The sequence below is a fragment of the Silene latifolia genome, unplaced genomic scaffold, assembly GCF_048544455.1.
Source record: "Silene latifolia isolate original U9 population unplaced genomic scaffold, ASM4854445v1 scaffold_96, whole genome shotgun sequence".
In the NCBI taxonomy this organism is placed as follows: domain Eukaryota; kingdom Viridiplantae; phylum Streptophyta; class Magnoliopsida; order Caryophyllales; family Caryophyllaceae; genus Silene; species Silene latifolia.
In genome coordinates this window covers 106,850-126,689 of record NW_027413827.1, presented here as the reverse complement: position 1 = coordinate 126,689, position 19,840 = coordinate 106,850, and positions in this window count along the sequence as shown.

Genomic DNA, 19,840 nt, shown 5'->3' with positions numbered 1-19,840 from the left:
CGAAGAAACACGCCAACAACTACGGACACAACACAGGCACAAAGAACATACACACATCACATCTCCTCTAACCAATCACCGTCACCGATCGTCCTTTGGACCGCCCGCCGAGTGGGGGACCGCAGCCGTACCCACCAAATCCCCGCTCATCATACCGAGCGATAAACCCATGTCCATTAATGTGCACATCCCCTCCCGTGGCGGGTTCCACGGAGGGCGAACAACGGGCGTGAAGCCAATCCCGCAAGTGACTCCACTCAGCCAAGGACGCACCTCGAGAACCATAGACAAACAATCACAATCAACTGCACCACAACAACGATAAATGAAACAACGCAACAATAACCAGTTATCACAATCGATCAACCACACCGACACTACAACAACCAAACCACCTCACAAGACACTCTAGACAACCAACAGTACTGAGTAGGCGAACCTACCTGAGATAGAAATCACCACAGACGATCTAGCAGCTAATCAGAAAGTCTCCTCTATGAATCCTCCTCCTATAACATGCATACATACAAATATACAATTACCACCACAACCATACAAATCACCCAAAACCCCCAACAATACCCAATTAGGGTTTTAAAGAAACTCAATGAAACACAACATAAATTATACAAGAATCTTACCCTTAACGTGACGAACTCAACGGTGTAAAGAACAAGACAATCCGACGATCCTAGCCCTTGGGATTTTCTAATAACGCGATGAATGAAAGCTACGTAACTTCTTCTTCTCTTTAAAAGGGTTTTAGAAAACTTAAAACTGATTATGAAGGGTGACCGAACCCTTAAATACTAATCACGCGTTATTAACAAAACCCGGTTAAAATAACCCGTAAGACCAACTTACTCGATCGAGTAAGTAACGTACTCGATCGAGTAAGTAAGTTACTCGATCGAGTGCCCCTTACTCGATCGAGTGCCACACATACTCGATCGAGTACCCATCAGACAGACTATTGTTTCGTAAAAAAACATACTTACTCGACAGAGTAAGCCCCACTCGATAGAGTATCCAAAGACATAGAAAACCGTAGTATTACTCTCTTCCCTCCTTAAAAAGAACTTCGTCCCCGAAGTTCAACCCATACCCAAAACAAACATAGTAACTCGATTAAGACACAACAACGCAACTAAGGACTCAAAACAAAACCCCAACCTATCAAACATGAACTCTTAACACCAACTCCACCAACTAAGCCTACCTCCACAACATGGCTCGCGATATCGTATCAACTACATTATAGTCTCTCTCGACACTAACTCCATACACTACCAACTACCATCCACAGATGCCGCTAGCTCCGTTTCACTAACATATTATCCACTAAAAACTCCAATAACAAGACACTCATAAACATCAAACGGATGTTACATTCTACCGCCCTTAAAAGGAACTTCGTCCTCGAAGTTTACTCACACTCATAACATCATCATCCAACTGTCAACACTATCGAAATATTCTCCCATTCCTAAACATCGAACTACTACAAGCACGGCCATGACCTTTTAACAATATCAACCATAATATATACAAATCCATTCTTTATGCTACACCAACACTCTACTTTCAATTATACTACAACATGTACAACCATCAAACACTCTTTGCCGCATCCTACTCCTCTTAAGATAAATGTTACGTCCTCGTAACTCACTAATACTAGATCCTTAGCTATATCTTCTCATTATCTTCATCACCACCACATGTCAAAGATAACCGCCTATACCCTCACACCTGTAACCATTCCTATTTCCAAGGCTCTCTTAATTAAACAGATCTCATACCTGAACTCATTCTGCACTCCATCTAACCAATACCATAAAATCCTTATCATAACCAACACTCCAACTCTTCCACATTACCGCAACACGACATACCTCTCTATATAGAATATATAAAACTACTATCGCCAAAAGCATAACTCACGATCCGCACTTATTACGTACACTCACACTAGATCCTCAAGTTCTTTTCTTTCATTACCGCAAAATTCATACATAACTTAATATGACACTAATTTCCAACACCCTATACTCACCGTCCCAATAAAAGATTATGAACCACTTGCAGCTTTCATATCAGTACAACACATGTTCCATAACTCACTTGCCATTACTATGTCTATCAATGCCTCATCTTAAAACAAGATCAAAATTACTGTAACAACCTCTCATAACTGTGTTCCATCAACAGAATATCGCTATACCATGCCGGCAATAGAAGCATACAAAACTCCCTTCCATATGATACACTACCCTCACTCCCAAGTTGAAACTTGTAAGAAACATCAATAAACAAAACAACCGTCTATCTGTCCAAACTGAAACTCACAGGAAACAGCAGCAAACAAAACAACAACTATGTATAACTGGTATGTACTTTCGAAACTCGAATCATAATCATGCCGCCTACTCCACCACAACCGGTGACGGCATTGCAACACCACCACCAACAGCCGCACCGCAGCGCGAAACTACTCGCATCACAATATGACGTACCGTGCCCGGATCACCACCCGAGGCACCACTACCACATCGATAGACATCCCAACTTACACAATCTCATAACACTGACTCGGTATAACTTCCCGGACAAGAAAACTTTCTCAAAACCACTTTACTAGATCACAGCGCAACGCCACATATTATATGGAATAAACAGATAAGAACCTCATGAATATCATCCCCCTACCATATCACAGAATAAACATATATCATGAATACACATACAAGTATAACTTGCCATGTTAGATCACCGAATATATCACTTTTTTTTTTTTTTAAATATCATTCCATTAAGTTACCGTACCCAACATGCATTACAGAACATTCAAATAACAACTTTATAACTATTACACCATACCACTTATCGTGAGGTCAGAACCTCACACAACATTTATACACATCATAGACCCGTAATCACATCCAACTAGTCAATCCTGATCACGAAAGTTACCACCTAATAAAGGTTACCTCTCGCCCGAGCTTAACTCGTATGCCCCTCATAACACCTTCTCCCATTCGCATAACCATCACCCCATGCCAAATATAACCATACTGCTAATACTCAACTACTAGCAACCGCCTCCTAAGACCACGTCTTATACTTTCTCACAACCGTACATATCAATCTGGTCTCTAAAAAATCAACCTCTTTAGAATGGCCATCTTTCCTATTTATCATCACCCTTAACCACTAGTGACAACACCTCAACACTACCATCGTTCGGACATCAAGCCTCTTACACTCATCTCTAAACATCACGGTTTCTTTCCTATCTTTGGTTAACATCCCAAAGAACGAACATCAAACCCATCAACAAAAATTACCTCAACATTATTTCCAATTCCATCCTTAATTGTATCGTCACCCAACTCACCACCAAGACCTCATATCGTCCAAATTCTTTACCCCGCTTTTACTTTCCTTAATTCCTCGAAACTCATGATTATCATGTCGTCCTGGGACTCCTATGTAACTGTTAACTCAAATCCTCATGATAGTATCATACATCTCGACGATTCCTTACTTTTATATCACATAACTCCGGTGAACATTTTCCTAGTTTTACTCCCCTCATTCTTTTCTTCTTTTTTTTTTACACTCGACAAAATCAATTAACCATTCAATTCTTTATTACTTCTACCTAACTCTTTAGTGCTCCGGCTACCTTCTCATTGCTCCAAAACTCACATCTCATTATTTCATATCAGTACCATCTTACTCTTCCTTACCATGGATTTTCTCTTATCATGCTATCACTCACACTTATCACCAATCAGTTCCCTCTGGAATCCCAAAACTCATTTCATACCGTTAATTACCCAAGGAAATCACACAATAGTTTCACCTCTTGATAATACAAATTTTCAAACTCACTCACTATCTGCAAATCCACGTCGCGACATGTCTCCATTAAGTTCACTATATACCACTCTTCTCCATCCCTCTACAACGAACTTTCATTACATATATTCTTAACAAACACAATTCCTAACCAAATACCTCCATAATTCCGTACGCATCTCAAGTTGCTACTATCCACATCCTTCCTTTCAATCTATTCATTCTCACGTTCCTTAGCCTTACATTATCCCTTGCCCATATTCACTTACTTTTTCATTACTCAACACACAATCATATCACTCATCTCATCTCACAAAACATGCCCTATGCCTCAATTAAGCCTTACCAATCTTCCTTTTTCTCTTTCCACTATCTATTACAACCACATATAACTCATGTCCTACTCACCGAACTCTTACTCACCACAGGTGCCACTCCTTACACCATAAGATTGAGTAACTTACGCATCAGGACCAATACATAGGTAAAACAATGCATAAAGAAGCCAAAGAACACCTTTGAATTAAACATAATATGCAACGAAGTCAAAAGATAAGCATATGACCCAAAACAGGGGTCACTAGATCGAGTACAGGCCACTCGATCAAGTAAGTGCCTTACTCGATCGAGTAGGTGAAGGTCATAGGCACGTAAAACAAATCACCAGGGCTACTCGATCGAGTAAGGGTTACTCGATCGAGTAACAAGAGGTGCACTCGATCGAGTGAGGGCCACTCGATCGAGTAACCTACGCATTTCTCAGCACTATCCAATTTTTGTAAAACGGTCATATGTCACTCGTTTCTTGGTCATGTTGGGCGTGTGACCTATCGTTAGAATCGTAAAAGAACAAGATATCACCTCCAATTGGAATCACATCAAAATATTTTATGCATATCAAGTTATAATAGTTTAAAGACAACCTCTCTATAATCGAACAACATAACTATTTGATCTTCTTTTTCAAACAACTTAAATATCAACAAGGTGAACAAAAACGACTCGATACTTGTAAAACCACTATTCCTGATCACATGTTACTACTTACCAAAAGCCAAACAATAACATCTATCATGCTCATATAACATTCAACTTATCAATCATGTACTACTCGCATGCTTTAACTTTATAACTTTTCATAACACAAATCATACCCATACATTACAAATCCTATTTCCATGTTACTAATACAACAATATTACAAATCCGCTTCGTCACCTAAACACATTCATAATCAAGAAATTCATATTCTCATGCAACTGCCACTTCATCTTTTCCAATCAATTCATCTAGTTCAATCACATTCTTCATCTAACAAGTGCATATCATACAACAGTAGACAATTATATGAACTTATTATATAACTTTACGCAAACAAAATTATGAAAAATCATATCACACCCCCTACTTACATGTTACTAGTATAACCACATTATAAATCATTCATCAAGCAACATCATTATTCATCACATATTATCATATATGAACTACTTCCTTTTTCCTCCACATCATTCATCATTCTCATATACCTTTCCAACAATTCCAAACAACATTGTAGACCGACTATCATGCAACATGCCTATTCACAACACTTTATCATTTACCACATTCCCCATTCCACCACAATCATTTTGCAACATTTATACAATACATCATTCAAGATACGCAATAGAACATTAGCAAACACATAGCGATCCCATGACACCCAATAGTGACCGGTTCAAAGTTGAAGGGCGAGTTCGCGACTTTAGGACGTCTCCCAAGTCTTTGCATTAGCTCCTAACAACTCCTACCCGGGTTCATTTTATTTTGACTCTCTAGATTCATTGGGTTCATTAGTTACAGATTCCAAAATCGTCGCTCTGATACCACTTTGTGACACCCCCATATACTCATGAGCCTTAACAAGACCTTGCCTAGCATATAAGGGCGTCACCATCTCGGTTGCCCGGGGACAGTAATAATCAAATGTCGATAAAAGAACAATTAAATTACATTATAGTGATTAACAAAACTAAAGGTACATGTATACAAAGGTACAACTCAAACTACTGTCAGCTATGTGGACTACTTCTGTTGTAACTCGTGAAAGACTCGTCCCGCCAAGCACCCATCTAACATCCAGATCACAACCTGCTAAGACATACTGCTCACCATAAGGGATCACGGCAGACACAACAGAAACAAACAACAAGACAAAACCACACTAGGTCAGTAACTGAAGAAACACGCCAACAACTACAGACACAACATAGGGACAACAGAACATACGCACATCACATCTCCTCCAACCAATCACCGTCACCGACTGTCCACTAGACCAGCCCTGCCAGTGGGGGACCGCAGCCGTACCCACCAAATCCTCGCTCATCATACCTAGCGATAAACCTATGTCCATTAATGTGCACATCCCTTCCCGTGGCGGGTTCCACGGAGGGCGAACAACGGGCGAGAAGCCACTCCCGCAAGTGACTCCACTCAGCCGAGGACGCCCCTCGAGAACCATAGACAAACAATCACAATCAACTGCACCACAACAACGATAAATGAAACAACGCAACAACAACCAGTTATCACAATCAATCAACCACACCGACACTACAACAACCAAACCACATCGCAAGACACTCTAGACAACCAACAGTACTGAGTAGGCGAACCTACCTGAGATAGCAATCATCACAGACGATCTAACAGCTAATCAGAAAGTCTCCTCTACGAATCCTCCTCCTATAACATGCATACATACAAATATACAATTACCACCACAACCATACAAATCACCCAAAACCCCCAACAATACCCAATTAGGGTTTTAAAGAAACTCAATGAAACACAACATAAATTATACAAGAATCTTACCCTTAACGTGACGAACTCAACGGTGTAAAGAACAAGACAATCCGATGATCCTAACCCTTGGGATTTGCTAATAACGCGATGAATGAAAGCTACGTAACTTCTTCTTCTCTTTAAAAGGTTTTTAGAAAACCTAAAACTGATTAATAAGGGTGACGGAACCCTTAAATACTAATCACGCGTTATTAACAAAACCCGGCTAAAATAACCCTTAAGACCAATGATGCGTGTCTAAAATATGATGTTTCACACTGTATTCTACACGCATTTCAGAGCTCAAATGTGCTATATATGCCCATATTTCTCTATTTTCCTCTACTTTCGTGCTTTTGTACTTTATTGCAGAAATGTGGAGAAATCAACGGGAAATCAAGCCAAATCCGTCCCCGAGTAAGCTGCATTGCAAATGACGTAAAGGAATCACTTAAGGAACGAGCTTGGTGCGCGATCCAAGGCCCAAAAGACAAGTCCACGAAGAATAAAGAAGTCAATTAGCAGCTCAAGCGGTCGATCGACGAAACCCATCAGTCGATCGACCAATGCTCGGGATCCAGAAGCTACTGTTGCTGAGATCCAGTCGATCGACTAGCCTGAGTAGTCGATCGACCAGATTTCGATTCCAGACGGGAATTAAAAGATTGAGAAACTCAAGGCCCGTGAAGTTTAGGTTTTAGAAATAAGTTGTTACGTTAATTCCTATATAACGTAACCTAAGAACATCGAAGGAGACACCAAGTCTTTCATTCAGAATTTTACATCAAGTTTTAGCCTTAAGTTTTCATTAAAGTTCTTTATCGAATAATTAGGGTTTGGAATTATTGTGAGCATCGAAATTCGGTTCTTATTAATCAATCTTACCCCTGCAATTCGGTACTCCTCCTGCTTAATTTCAGTTTTATTGTTTTACTTCCATTGTTAGTATAGAATTGATAGTTAGTGTCCCTAAAGCCAATTATCGCTTCATTATCGTTGTTATTTATTTTAAGTATGAATTCCGTAATTGTCATGAGTTTTATTGCTGTTTTTACCTTCACCATGAGTAGCTAATTTCGTAGTGCTAGGATGTAGGGGAGTTGTGGCATAGGCGGCAATAGGTTAGACACGGACTGAACCTGCATGTCAGTCGATCGACTGATATTGTTGGTCGATCGACTGACCTTGTAAGGTTATCCTTCGTTTTAATTGTTTTTAATCTTGTATTTAACAAATCGAATGCATGCGACCAGTTAGATACCTATTTTGTGACTGACCCATTAGACCGAAAGGTAGGGAAGGTTATTTGACCGTCAATTAATTCGACTAAACTGTGCTAAGATCGAAAGATAGGTATAGTTTAGACCATTAGTCACTTTTCAGGACGAAAGTCAGTATTAGTGACATTAGGGACCTATAGCGAGATCGAAAGATGCTATTTGTTAGGAGTGGACCGAGAGGACCTCTTATTTCCCGCCTTACCTGTGTTTAATTCAGACCGACTTAGTTTGCTGCCGCCGAAGCTATAATGACCCGACCATCCTAGTACCCTTCTTTTATCTGTTTAAATCATATTTTTAGTTTATTTTCCTTTTATTGTTGCTAGATGTCGACCAATTCAAATCAACCCCTATTATAGTTACCCCAGACTGAATATAAATCAACTAAAGTTTACAACTGCCTCCTTGTGGTTCGACCCTGTTACCACTAGCTTAGGTTAGTCTTAATAGGAGATTATAAATATTATTTTTGGTACCTACAATGACGGGTATCAAATTTTGGCGCCGTTGCCGGGGAGATAATAGTCCTAATTTTAGTTGTTTTTACTTTTTAGTCTTTCTTAGTTTAAGGAACATCCGTTCCTTAAACTGTTCTTATATTTTGTTGTAGTTTCCTCTTATGCGCAGGTCACAGGGTGGTCCATTACTGCCATTTGATCCAGAGATTGAGAGATCTTTGCACGTTAAGAGGAGATTGTTTCAAGAACAACAGCTGGAAGAGCCCAGTTCTCATTCTAGCTTTTACGAGAACGAGCTGTTCGAGGAGAATCCACCATCTTCACCCGTTTCTACATCTTCAGCCGAGACAGTTACTTCTCCGGAATTTTCAGTCATGGCCGAGGAAGCGAGTATAGCTAGTTTTTCTGAGCCGACAGCCGATAACTTGTATAAGGGGTTCGAATTACCGGGAGATGCCAGGAAATTCGAACCAAAGCCTGCCTACATCACTATGGTAGAGAGGAACCAGTTCGGGGGAGCTGCAAATGAAGATGCAGCTAAACATATGGAGACCTTCATTGACTACTGCTGTTCCATACCCCCACCAGCTGGCGTGACCCAGGACCAGATCAAGGAGACTATGTTTATCTTCTCCCTTCGTGATGCTTCAAGGGAGTGGTATAGAGATCTGGACCGAGCTGCTCAGGAGATCACTGATTGGAATACATTGGCATTGGCGTTCTACAAGAAGTACTTTTCTGCTTCGAGGACGATCGCTATTAGAGCCCAAATCACGGGCTTTAAACAAGGGCCAGATGAGAATTTCCACGAGGCATGGGTCCGATTCAAGAAGTTGGTGCGAACCATACCGCACCATGGGTTTGCGAAATGGAGTTTGTGCAATCATTTCTACAATGGGTTGTACGACGATCAGAGGGCCATTTTGGATGCTGCAGCCAATGGAAGATTCGCTGAAAATTTGGGAGCAACCAAAGGGTGGAAGATCATTGACGATCTAGCTACCCACAAGGCCGAGTATGGGAATTCGAGAGGAAACCAGGAGGAGAGTGCTGAATCTTCCTCTGTCGCCGCACTTGAGGCTCTTCTTTGCGAGATTTGACAAGTATGAGCTAGGAGGAGCTTCTAAAGGGGGAGTGTACCAAGTCAATGCCGTGATGGACGGTCCCTTCGTCTGTGAAAGGTGTGGAGTTGAGGGCCATGTCTCGAAGAACTGCCCTAGTCCCTTTGAATCTTGCACTGCCTTTCAACACTATAGGCGAGACAAACACCTACTACGAGCCACCGCATCCGAACTTGAGTTGGAGGAGCCAGAATGTCCAAAACCCAACTCAACCTCCGCCACAACAGCAGCCATATGTGCCTCCTCATCAAAAGCAACAACAGTATCAAAAGCCTCCTTATGTGCCGCAAAGAACAATCACGAACTCGAGTTCTCCGAGCTTAAGAATCTGTTGCTAAAGGAGTCCCAAGCAAGAGAGGCCGGGATGAAGTTATTAGAGAGCCAAATTGCTCAATTGGCTAGTAAAAATAACACTCGAGCTCCGGGACACTTGCCCACTCAACCCGAACAAAAGGAGACCCTAAATGCCATCACCTTGAGGAGCGGGTCTACCCTTGATGGTCCTGCCATGGTTGAGGATCTTTGTTGGAAAAGATAAGCCGAAGTAAGCCAAGAGAAAGCTTCAACGAACAATTCAAAGAAAAAGACGTCCGGAAATTGATCGATCGATCGAAGTACCTAGTCGATCGACTGAATTACGAGTTACAGGAGCTTCTGGAACTGTGCAACCCAGTCGATCGACTGAGGAGGGTGGTCGATCGACCAAAACCACTGCTGATGTTGAAGAATCTCGTCCTTTAATGCCAAATAACCTACGAGATCACTTGTTTCGGGGTACCACGATCCGAAGATTTTAGGGCGGACCCGAGTGTCTTTGATGGGTCGATCCCGCTCCAAGTTCGATCCAATGACGGTCAATGGGTCTCATTTGAGACGGTCTGAGGAGGGGTCTAGCTTCAACAAAGAGAAGGTGACGGACTTTCAGCCTAAGTCCAAGGATACCGGCACACGTGACTTAGAAGAGAGGGCTAAGGTGCTCCTTCTGACCCCATATCCGGAGAGACTCGTGCCAACCAAAGAACAGGTATCTTTCAATAAGTTTGAGAAAGTTATCCGTAGTCTGAATGTGCAAGTCCCCTTCCTTGAACTAGTTAACCAAGTACCCGCTTACACTAAATTTATGAAACAACTATTGTCCAAAAAGCGGTCACTTGAAAAAAGTGCACACTTTGTCGCACTCACCAAGGAGTCTTGTTCTTATCTGTCTCACATTGCGCCCCTTAAGTTAGAGGACCGGGAAGCTTTTCTGTCCCCTTGCAAAATAGGTACCTTCTCAATTGAGAAGGCATTGTGTGACTTAGGGGCCAGTATAAGTGTCATGCCCTTGAGTTTGGCTAGGAAACTCAAGTTGACCCGGTTTGCTATCACAGAAATGCAAGTTCAGATGGCTGACCGATCTGCGGTCGAGCCTATAGGAGTCCTAGAGGACATACCCGTCCAAATAGGGAAGTTTTTCTTCCCTGTTGACTTTGTTGTCCTTGATATGCCTGAGGATGACCATATTCCCATCATTTTGGGTAGGCCATTTCTGCACACTGCTGGTGCAGTCATCGATGTCGGTCTAGGCACCTTGACCTTCAAAGTTGGGAAACATTCTATCGTTTTTGCCCAACCTGCTAAAAAGAAGGACCCCATGTGGCCCGTTACTTGTAATACGGTCTCTGAAAAGAGATCGTACTTTGTGCTTCCTGAATCGACCGTTCCTTTTACTACTGCTGTGTTAACCCCTCCGCCCCAGATTGGGAGCAAGAAGGAGGAAGAATCTGTTGTTTTAGATAATGCAGGAGCTGGTTTGGGGAAGGAAGAGCCGTTGGATGCTCCAGCTGTGACGGAGCAGATTGTTTCAAGAGGAGGTCTTGGTTGCCTATGCTATGGGACTGATGAGGAAGTGGAAGATGAGCCAGCCAAGGTGAGATGGGCAGATCTGGATTCCGACGATTCCAAGGAAGCCCTTGATTGGGGAGATGACGAAGCTGATCAGTTGAGTTCTCCGACTGTCGAAGCTAAGAAGGGTGCTGGCGATAAGATGAGCACCATTGAGGCTACCTCTAGTAGCCAGAAGCCGACGAAGTGGGCCATACCGTGGTCCTTTTTGATCAACTATTAGTTGATCAAGCTCGTTATAAACTTCATTTTATTGCTTTCGAACTATTTTTTATTGCTTTTGTGTGCGCGAAAACTTCGCTTTTATTTCGTTTGCTTAGGATTTTTAAGTACTTTAGACTTCGTTCTGGGTTTTGCGCAATTTTGGGCGCGTACTATTGTGTATTTGCAGGTATTTAGAGCTTATTAGCTCAAATCATTGAGCAATTACGAAGAAATAAGACATGCTGAGTGTGTTTTTGATCGATCGACTGGCCATCATGGTCGATTGACTGAATTGCAGGTTTACAGAGCTACTGTTCATGGCACACCTGGTCGATCGACTGACCCTCGTGGTCGATCGACCCCTGCTGCTGCTATATGCGTTCACGACCTCTCCCCTGCTGTGTTTGGTCGATATGCGGACCTAAGGGAGTCTTCTACTCCACTTTATTATCCGTCGAATTATCTATTTCTTCTATTGCCTCAATTTTGCACAATTTTTACCGCTTCAAAGTTGCTTTCTTCAGGCTTATGCGTGGTTTAACTGTCTTTCAGGCATTCTTGTTGGTAGCACTGCTAGCTACTGAAACCTCCTAGCTCACGCTGGTTTGGGGAGGTTTCCTTTGCTGCGCTTAAAGCCTTGTGAGTTCCCAAGTCTTTACTTCATGTCATTATGTTTTATTTTATTTCTTTTCCCGCAAATTCCCATTTCTCTTTTCTTCATTATATGATCTTGCACAATGGGGACATTGTGTGATTTGGTTTGGGGAAGGGTTTTGCGTTGCATTCATTCTATTTTGCATTCACGTTTATTTTAGTTTGCATTGTTTTTTTTTTCATCCCATATATATATCACAAAAAAAAAATTGAAAAATTTCAAATATTTCCATAAAATTGCACGTTTATTTCAGCATATAGGTCGAGTCGGAACGGTAGTATTTTTATGATGATTTTGCATTTGCACCTGTTTCGCCTGAGCCTTGCTAACCTGACATGTTATTAGTAGAATCGTAAATGCATATCTACGAGTTTTCGTTACATTCTTGCTGTACCTGAGACTTGACTTAGAAAATTGGCAACCTACATCATATTTTCTGAGAATTAGAGCCTATAACTGGTGACATTCATGACCAGTTCATCTAGGAATGTGAGTAGTACTCCTTATGAAACATGTTTCCTTAATTTGCATAATTATGAATTTGATCTACTTAGTACCTGTATGCATTCGGTTTGTGGTTTGTCGACACATGTGGTAGAGGTTTCCTTTATTCATTTTGCCCATAAACTCCACACTGCCAAAAATATCTTTTTTTGTCCTATTTACTACATCCTACATTTAGCCTGCCTTTGTCAAGCTAGTAGTCCGTGTTCTTGGGATTGTTACTCATTTTTGGTAGCATATGCTCTGTCGAGATGATTGTTGGGAGAATGAGAAGGAGGAAAGAGGAAAAGATGAAAAATGAAAGAAAGAAAAAAAAGAGAAAAAACGATTCAGAAAAGAGAAAAAAGTTTCTGTACTGTTCAAAGCAGTCGATCGACTGCTCCTTTTAGTCGATCGACTGAGATTCGAGAAAAAGAAAAAGTCAATTCGCATAATTTAATCCTTATCTTTTGGCGATTTTTGCTCCCATGTTTCATTTATATCCTATGGGGAGTTTTATTGATTTGATAATTTGGAGATTGTGAGTTTTGTGCTTGCTATAGCACCGTTCATTTGTTTATGAGAAAGGAGTCGGATGTTGTCCTTTGGTTCCGTTTTGGTACTAGCTTGATCACCTGTACCTCCACTTTACCATAAAATGTCTTGCCTCTTCTTACCCATACCTCACATATCCCATATATATACCTCGGCATGTGTCAATGGTCATCTGTTTGGTTGGAATGCATATGTACGGTCATAGAGGTCATTTTCATATTTTATTGCTGGCATGTTTTCATAGGTCGTAGTTAGGTGAGAGTCACTACAGAATTAATTCTTTCTATCTTACATATATATCACCTGTGCTTAATTGAGTGATCTGAGCGACCCGCGAGAGTCCAGTTTGATAAGTCTCTACGATCAACTGTTCAGTTAGATTTTTGACGACTTTATAATTCGTTTGCATGATTCACATTACTAATTAATTGTTGGTTGTGCATTAAATCGGTTTAGGCTTAACAGTTTGCATTTCGCTCTGAGATTGAACTCGTTCCATTAGGTCATTAGATCGAGTCTAGTTCTTGCTTGGGGACAAGCAAGGCTTGGTTTGGGGAGATTTGATGCGTGTCTAAAATATGATGTTTCACACTGTATTCTACACGCATTTCAGAGCTCAAATGTGCTATATATGCCCATATTTCTCTATTTTCCTCTACTTTCGTGCTTTTGTACTTTATTGCAGAAATGTGGAGAAATCAACGGGAAATCAAGCCAAATCCGTCCCCGAGTAAGCTGCATTGCAAATGACGTAAAGGAATCACTTAAGGAACGAGCTTGGTGCGCGATCCAAGGCCCAAAAGACAAGTCCACGAAGAATAAAGAAGTCAATTAGCAGCTCAAGCGGTCGATCGACGAAACCCATCAGTCGATCGACCAATGCTCGGGATCCAGAAGCTACTGTTGCTGAGATCCAGTCGATCGACTAGCCTGAGTAGTCGATCGACCAGATTTCGATTCCAGACGGGAATTAAAAGATTGAGAAACTCAAGGCCCGTGAAGTTTAGGTTTTAGAAATAAGTTGTTACGTTGATTCCTATATAACGTAACCTAAGAACATCGAAGGAGACACCAAGTCTTTCATTCAGAATTTTACATCAAGTTTTAGCCTTAAGTTTTCATTAAAGTTCTTTATCGAATAATTAGGGTTTGGAATTATTGTGAGCATCGAAATTCGGTTCTTATTAATCAATCTTACCCCTGCAATTCGGTACTCTTCCTGCTTAATTTCAGTTTTATTGTTTTACTTCCATTGTTAGTATAGAATTGATAGTTAGTGTCCCTAAAGCCAATTATCGCTTCATTATCGTTGTTATTTATTTTAAGTATGAATTCCGTAATTGTCATGAGTTTTATTGCTGTTTTTACCTTCACCATGAGTAGCTAATTTCGTAGTGCTAGGATGTAGGGGAGTTGTGGCATAGGCGGCAATAGGTTAGACACGGATCGAATTTGAACGCATGTCGATCGATCGATCGATATTGTTGGTCGATCGCCCGACCTTGTAAGGTTATCCTTCGTTTTAATTGTTTTTAATCTTGTATTTAACAAATCGAATGCATGCGACCGATTCGATACCTATTTTGTGATCGACCCATTAGACCGAAAGGTAGGGAAGGTTATTTGACCGTCAATTAATTCGACTAAACTGTGCTAAGATCGAAAGATAGGTATAGTTTAGACCATTAGTCACTTTTCAGGACGAAAGTCAGTATTAGTGACATTAGGGACCTATAGCGAGATCGAAAGATGCTATTTGTTAGGAGTGGACCGAGAGGACCTCTTATTTCCCGCCTTACCTGTGTTTAATTCAGACCGACTTAGTTTGCTGCCGCCGAAGCTATAATGACCCGACCATCCTAGTACCCTTCTTTTATCTGTTTAAATCATATTTTTAGTTTATTTTCCTTTTATTGTTGCTAGCTGTCGACCAATTCAAATCAACCTGTATTATAGTTACCCCAGACTGAATATAAATCAACTAAAGTTTACAACTGCCTCCTTGTGGTTCGACCCTGTTACCACTAGCTTAGGTTAGTCTTAATAGGAGATTATAAATATTATTTTTGGTACCTACAACGACGGGTATCAACCAACTTACTCGATCGAGTACGTAACTTACTCGATCGAGTGCCACACATACTCGATCGAGTACCCATCAGATAGACTACTGTTTCGTATAAAATTATACTTACTCGACAGAGTAAGCCCTACTCGATAGAGTACCCAAAGACATAGAAAACCGTAGTATTCCAGTTGTAGTATTGGGTTTTTAGCAAATATAGCAGCCACCTTTATATCGATATCATCATTATAATAAAGGTCACAACTTAATAACTTTCATTTTAAGGAAAAGAACTTTTTTTTTTTTTTATTGTGGAGTATCCGAAAGGTAGCTTTACAAAGTTTATTTAAAGATACGATTATAGAAGGTAAACCTTTTATAATCTATCTTCCCAATTCAATTTCGAGATTTCATCAACATTAACATGCCAAATGCTCATATTACTTCGTATCTTGATAATAATATAACCAACATTACTTAATTTTTGTAATTTTTTTAATTTTGAATGTTTGGGTCTCATATTTATATTTCAGCCAATAGTATGGTGCGAAATCATCGTAAACGAATGCATGTTCAGTACTTTATCAATATGTAGTTTTATTTTATCCTCAAACCCTATGAAGATATGAACATAGGAGGAGCCAATACTCTTTTATTTTTAGTACAAATAGGTGGAGCCAATACTTGAGAGTATTACTCTCAAGTCTCTAATCAATATGAAACGTAAAAATAACAACTTTAGTCGGCTAAGGTTTCATTTTTTACGTTCTGAAACCTTTTGTTTTTAATAATATTACACTCACACCATTGTGAACAATTAGGTAACTTCTACATCGAAATAAAAAAAAAAAACTGTTTTAAAGCTGGTTAACAAAATTGGATTAAAAATTGTTAGTTAATTACCACCAAATTTGCTCATCCCTGATGAGTTGTATGCAAAGCCTATTATATATATTTATTATGAGTTAGCTTTTGGAAAACAATTGGACAAGCACACGTCATTTTAGGCCCGTGCACTCGCATATAAACAATTGATGAGGCTACTACGTATTTGGTTAAAGTGGATGCATAGGATACCCAAACATGTTGCTTATCATTTAAACGTTTGAGAAATCAATATGTAGAACTGAAATACAATTAAAACTTAATATGGAGCATTATGAATGCAAACTACGCTTTTTGTGTACTCGCGACAGTTGATCTCCCATAGACTCGGTCTATAAACACTGTACAAGACTGCTTTTGAAGAAACTTTGACCCGAGTCCCTTAGGGATTTATACCCATTCTCCTATAAGTTAAGCTCCTACGAGTTCAGTTCAGCTCCTATAAACTCAGTGCAGGAAAGTTAAGCTAAGTTTAGTTCAGTTTCTATATACGTTCAGATTAGCAAACTTAAGTGCAAAAGAGTATTATTACATCATACTCATATATACGATATTACAAATTGGTCCAGACATCGCCCGGGCATTAAATCTAGTATCCGTTATAAAGAAGATTTATTCGAATAAAAACAAAAAAACTAAAATTTTTATTTCACCCGCAAAGAAAACGAGTTTGAATCTTCTCCATTTTTCTAAAAGAAATAAAGAGTCCATTTCCTCTCAACAACCAATATTTAGTCACTTTTGTGTGCTCATATTTCTTCTAAGTTGACTTGTACTTGGTATTTCATTTTCATTGACCTATATTCCCCACTTCATGATTCCCATGGTTGGCAATTGACATTTTCTGAATAATGACTCATGTGAACAAAAATTCCAACAATAATGCATTAAAGAGTAAATGCCAAAATTAAACTTGACATCAAATGTGAATGGCTGTTACTGCTACAAATCTGCAACCATGCAAATTCTAAATTCTAAATCACCAATTTCCTCACGAGCTGAAGACGGGTCAAATATCACCACTTTAACGACAAAATGTGACCATTTTAAGGACAAAGTATTACAGCTTGCGACGAAATATTACCGTCTTCAGCCAGACTTATTGATTCAAAATATGTATAAACATAATTTACATAAATATATAAATAAATGTTGTTAAAAAGAAGATATTGTTGGGAAATATGTCCTCAACAATAGTGCGATCACATGATTTAAATATCATTATTAAATCTCATTTTAAAGAATACAATTGGGAAGTAATTTTTTATTCTTGTCAATGGTCAACATATATCGGTAATGATTGGTGACTAGAGTTTGACATTCATTGTCGTGTGGCGGTGGTGATCAGTTGACCCCCTAGGTCATACCTATAGGGCAACACTCTTAATTGATCATTTAATTAATCGTATAATGTTACGAGTTAATTAAATTACTTGAAAAATTGACGGGCGATTTTGGAAGTAAAATTTACGTATCAAATTGAAATGTGATTAAATGAGATACGGTCTGAGTAATCGAATTGTATCATTACTCGGATGAAATTATTGTTTAAAGAAACAATTGGATTTGAATGAATTATTATAAATGCGATTTATAAACGGTAAAATATTTTGGTACAAGTAATTATGAATTACTAAGTCGATTTTTGTACATGACGTATTTTTATTAATGCGTTTATTTTTAATATGATAAAAATACATAACAAATTTATGTCACATATGACATGTGACATATTGACATTTGACAAAAATAATATGGATCCCATATTATCATATGTGCCGAAAATGGGAGGTGGTTTAAACAAATATTGTGTTTGTTTAATTAGTGGTGAGCATAATGATGATTAACCTATTGCTAGCCATGCACACCTACATATTCTTGTGAAGGTAACCATGGGCATGCATTGGCTCTCCTTTCCCTCCACTCCCACCGGTTTTGGGGAAGACAAAATCCTAGTGATTTTTCCTTATTTTGCCTATTATTCACTTTTACAATATCATGTGAATTATTATTATTCATTCATCTAAAAATAAGAGTTTTTAGAAAGAGAAAATCCTCTATAATCCCTCTTCTCCTACCCGGTTTTAGGAGCATAAACCAAATAATTTTTGGTTCAATTTTTCACTAGATTAATATTATACTAGCTCAAATAATATTAATTAGATTAAGAGTTAGCTTTGGGTATTATTCCTAAGGAGAGATCTTACACTTGGATCTTGTTCTTCCATTAAAGGAAAGCTCAAGAACAAAAGAAAAGGAGATTTCTTTTGTTCCCATTTGAACCGAAATTTCAATGTAAGGATATGATTTCTTCTCTATTTTATTATATTGTTTGCATGCATAAAATCCGCATTTAATTTTATGACAAATTAATTTAAACATATATGAGTATGTTAGTATGTATATGAATCTACATTTCCTTCAATCGGTATCAGAGCAACGGTTGTTTGCATGCAAATCGGTTAAAAGTTTTTCCGAGTTATAAGAATAACAAATAAAACTTGTAAAATTTGTGTTATTATGAGATATCAAGAAATTAATCCATGCATGTTAATATTTCTGGTCCTAAAATGTTTTAGGATATTTTGGTTAATTTTACGGATTTTTATTGTTCATATTTTACAATAATGTCATTTAAATGTGATTTTATGAGTAAAAATGTCATTATTGGTCTAAAATTAGCTATACTTCGAATTTTCCATTTATTTTTGGATATGTTGTCACAAATATTATTTTGAGATAACCTGTAAATTTTCATAATTTTTGGACTTGTTATGCTCGAAAAATGAATTTTTCATTATTAAATTCGGATTTAGGTGAAAAATAGGTTAATATGAGTTAAATTTCGAATCTGGTCATAGAAAATTAATATGTTGTCACATGCAATTTTACAAGATGTGTGTAAAATAATTGGCTATAAAGAAGTCTTTTTGCATGATTTATGAATTTTTGAAGAAAAATAGCAGAAATAGTGACATTATTAGTGGAAAATTAATAAAACATAATCTATGACTTAGGAAATACGTCTAATGTTGCATTTTATTATCGTTTTCAGATCTAAAATTGAAAAGTTAATGAAAATAATTTTTCCATGTTTTTATGATTATTTTATTAAAAATCGATAAACCGCAACATTGTTTTTCCGGGAAAATTTCGAAATTTTTAACCTAAGATTTTGAACATTATGAGTGTCATGGTATTTTTCCAGAATGTTCATGAATTTAAATTTCAAATTTTGAATTTATTTGAAATTTGTGATTTATTTGAAGTTTAATAGCTTATTTTTGTAATTTTTGGTCCATTTATGAACAATTTTATAAAATATGGGTTAATTATGGTCAAATTATTAGTGAAAACTAAATTTTGAGTCCTAAGAGGTTAGGGTAATTAACTTATGCATAAATATGAGTTTATGTATTTTTGTGATTATAAAATGTTGAAATCACGCAAATCCGTAAAAACCGAGTAATATACGATATTGGTTAATTAAAGGCGATTTAGCATAAAATTGAGCATGTTCATACATATTATAATGCTGCATTTTCTTTATGATT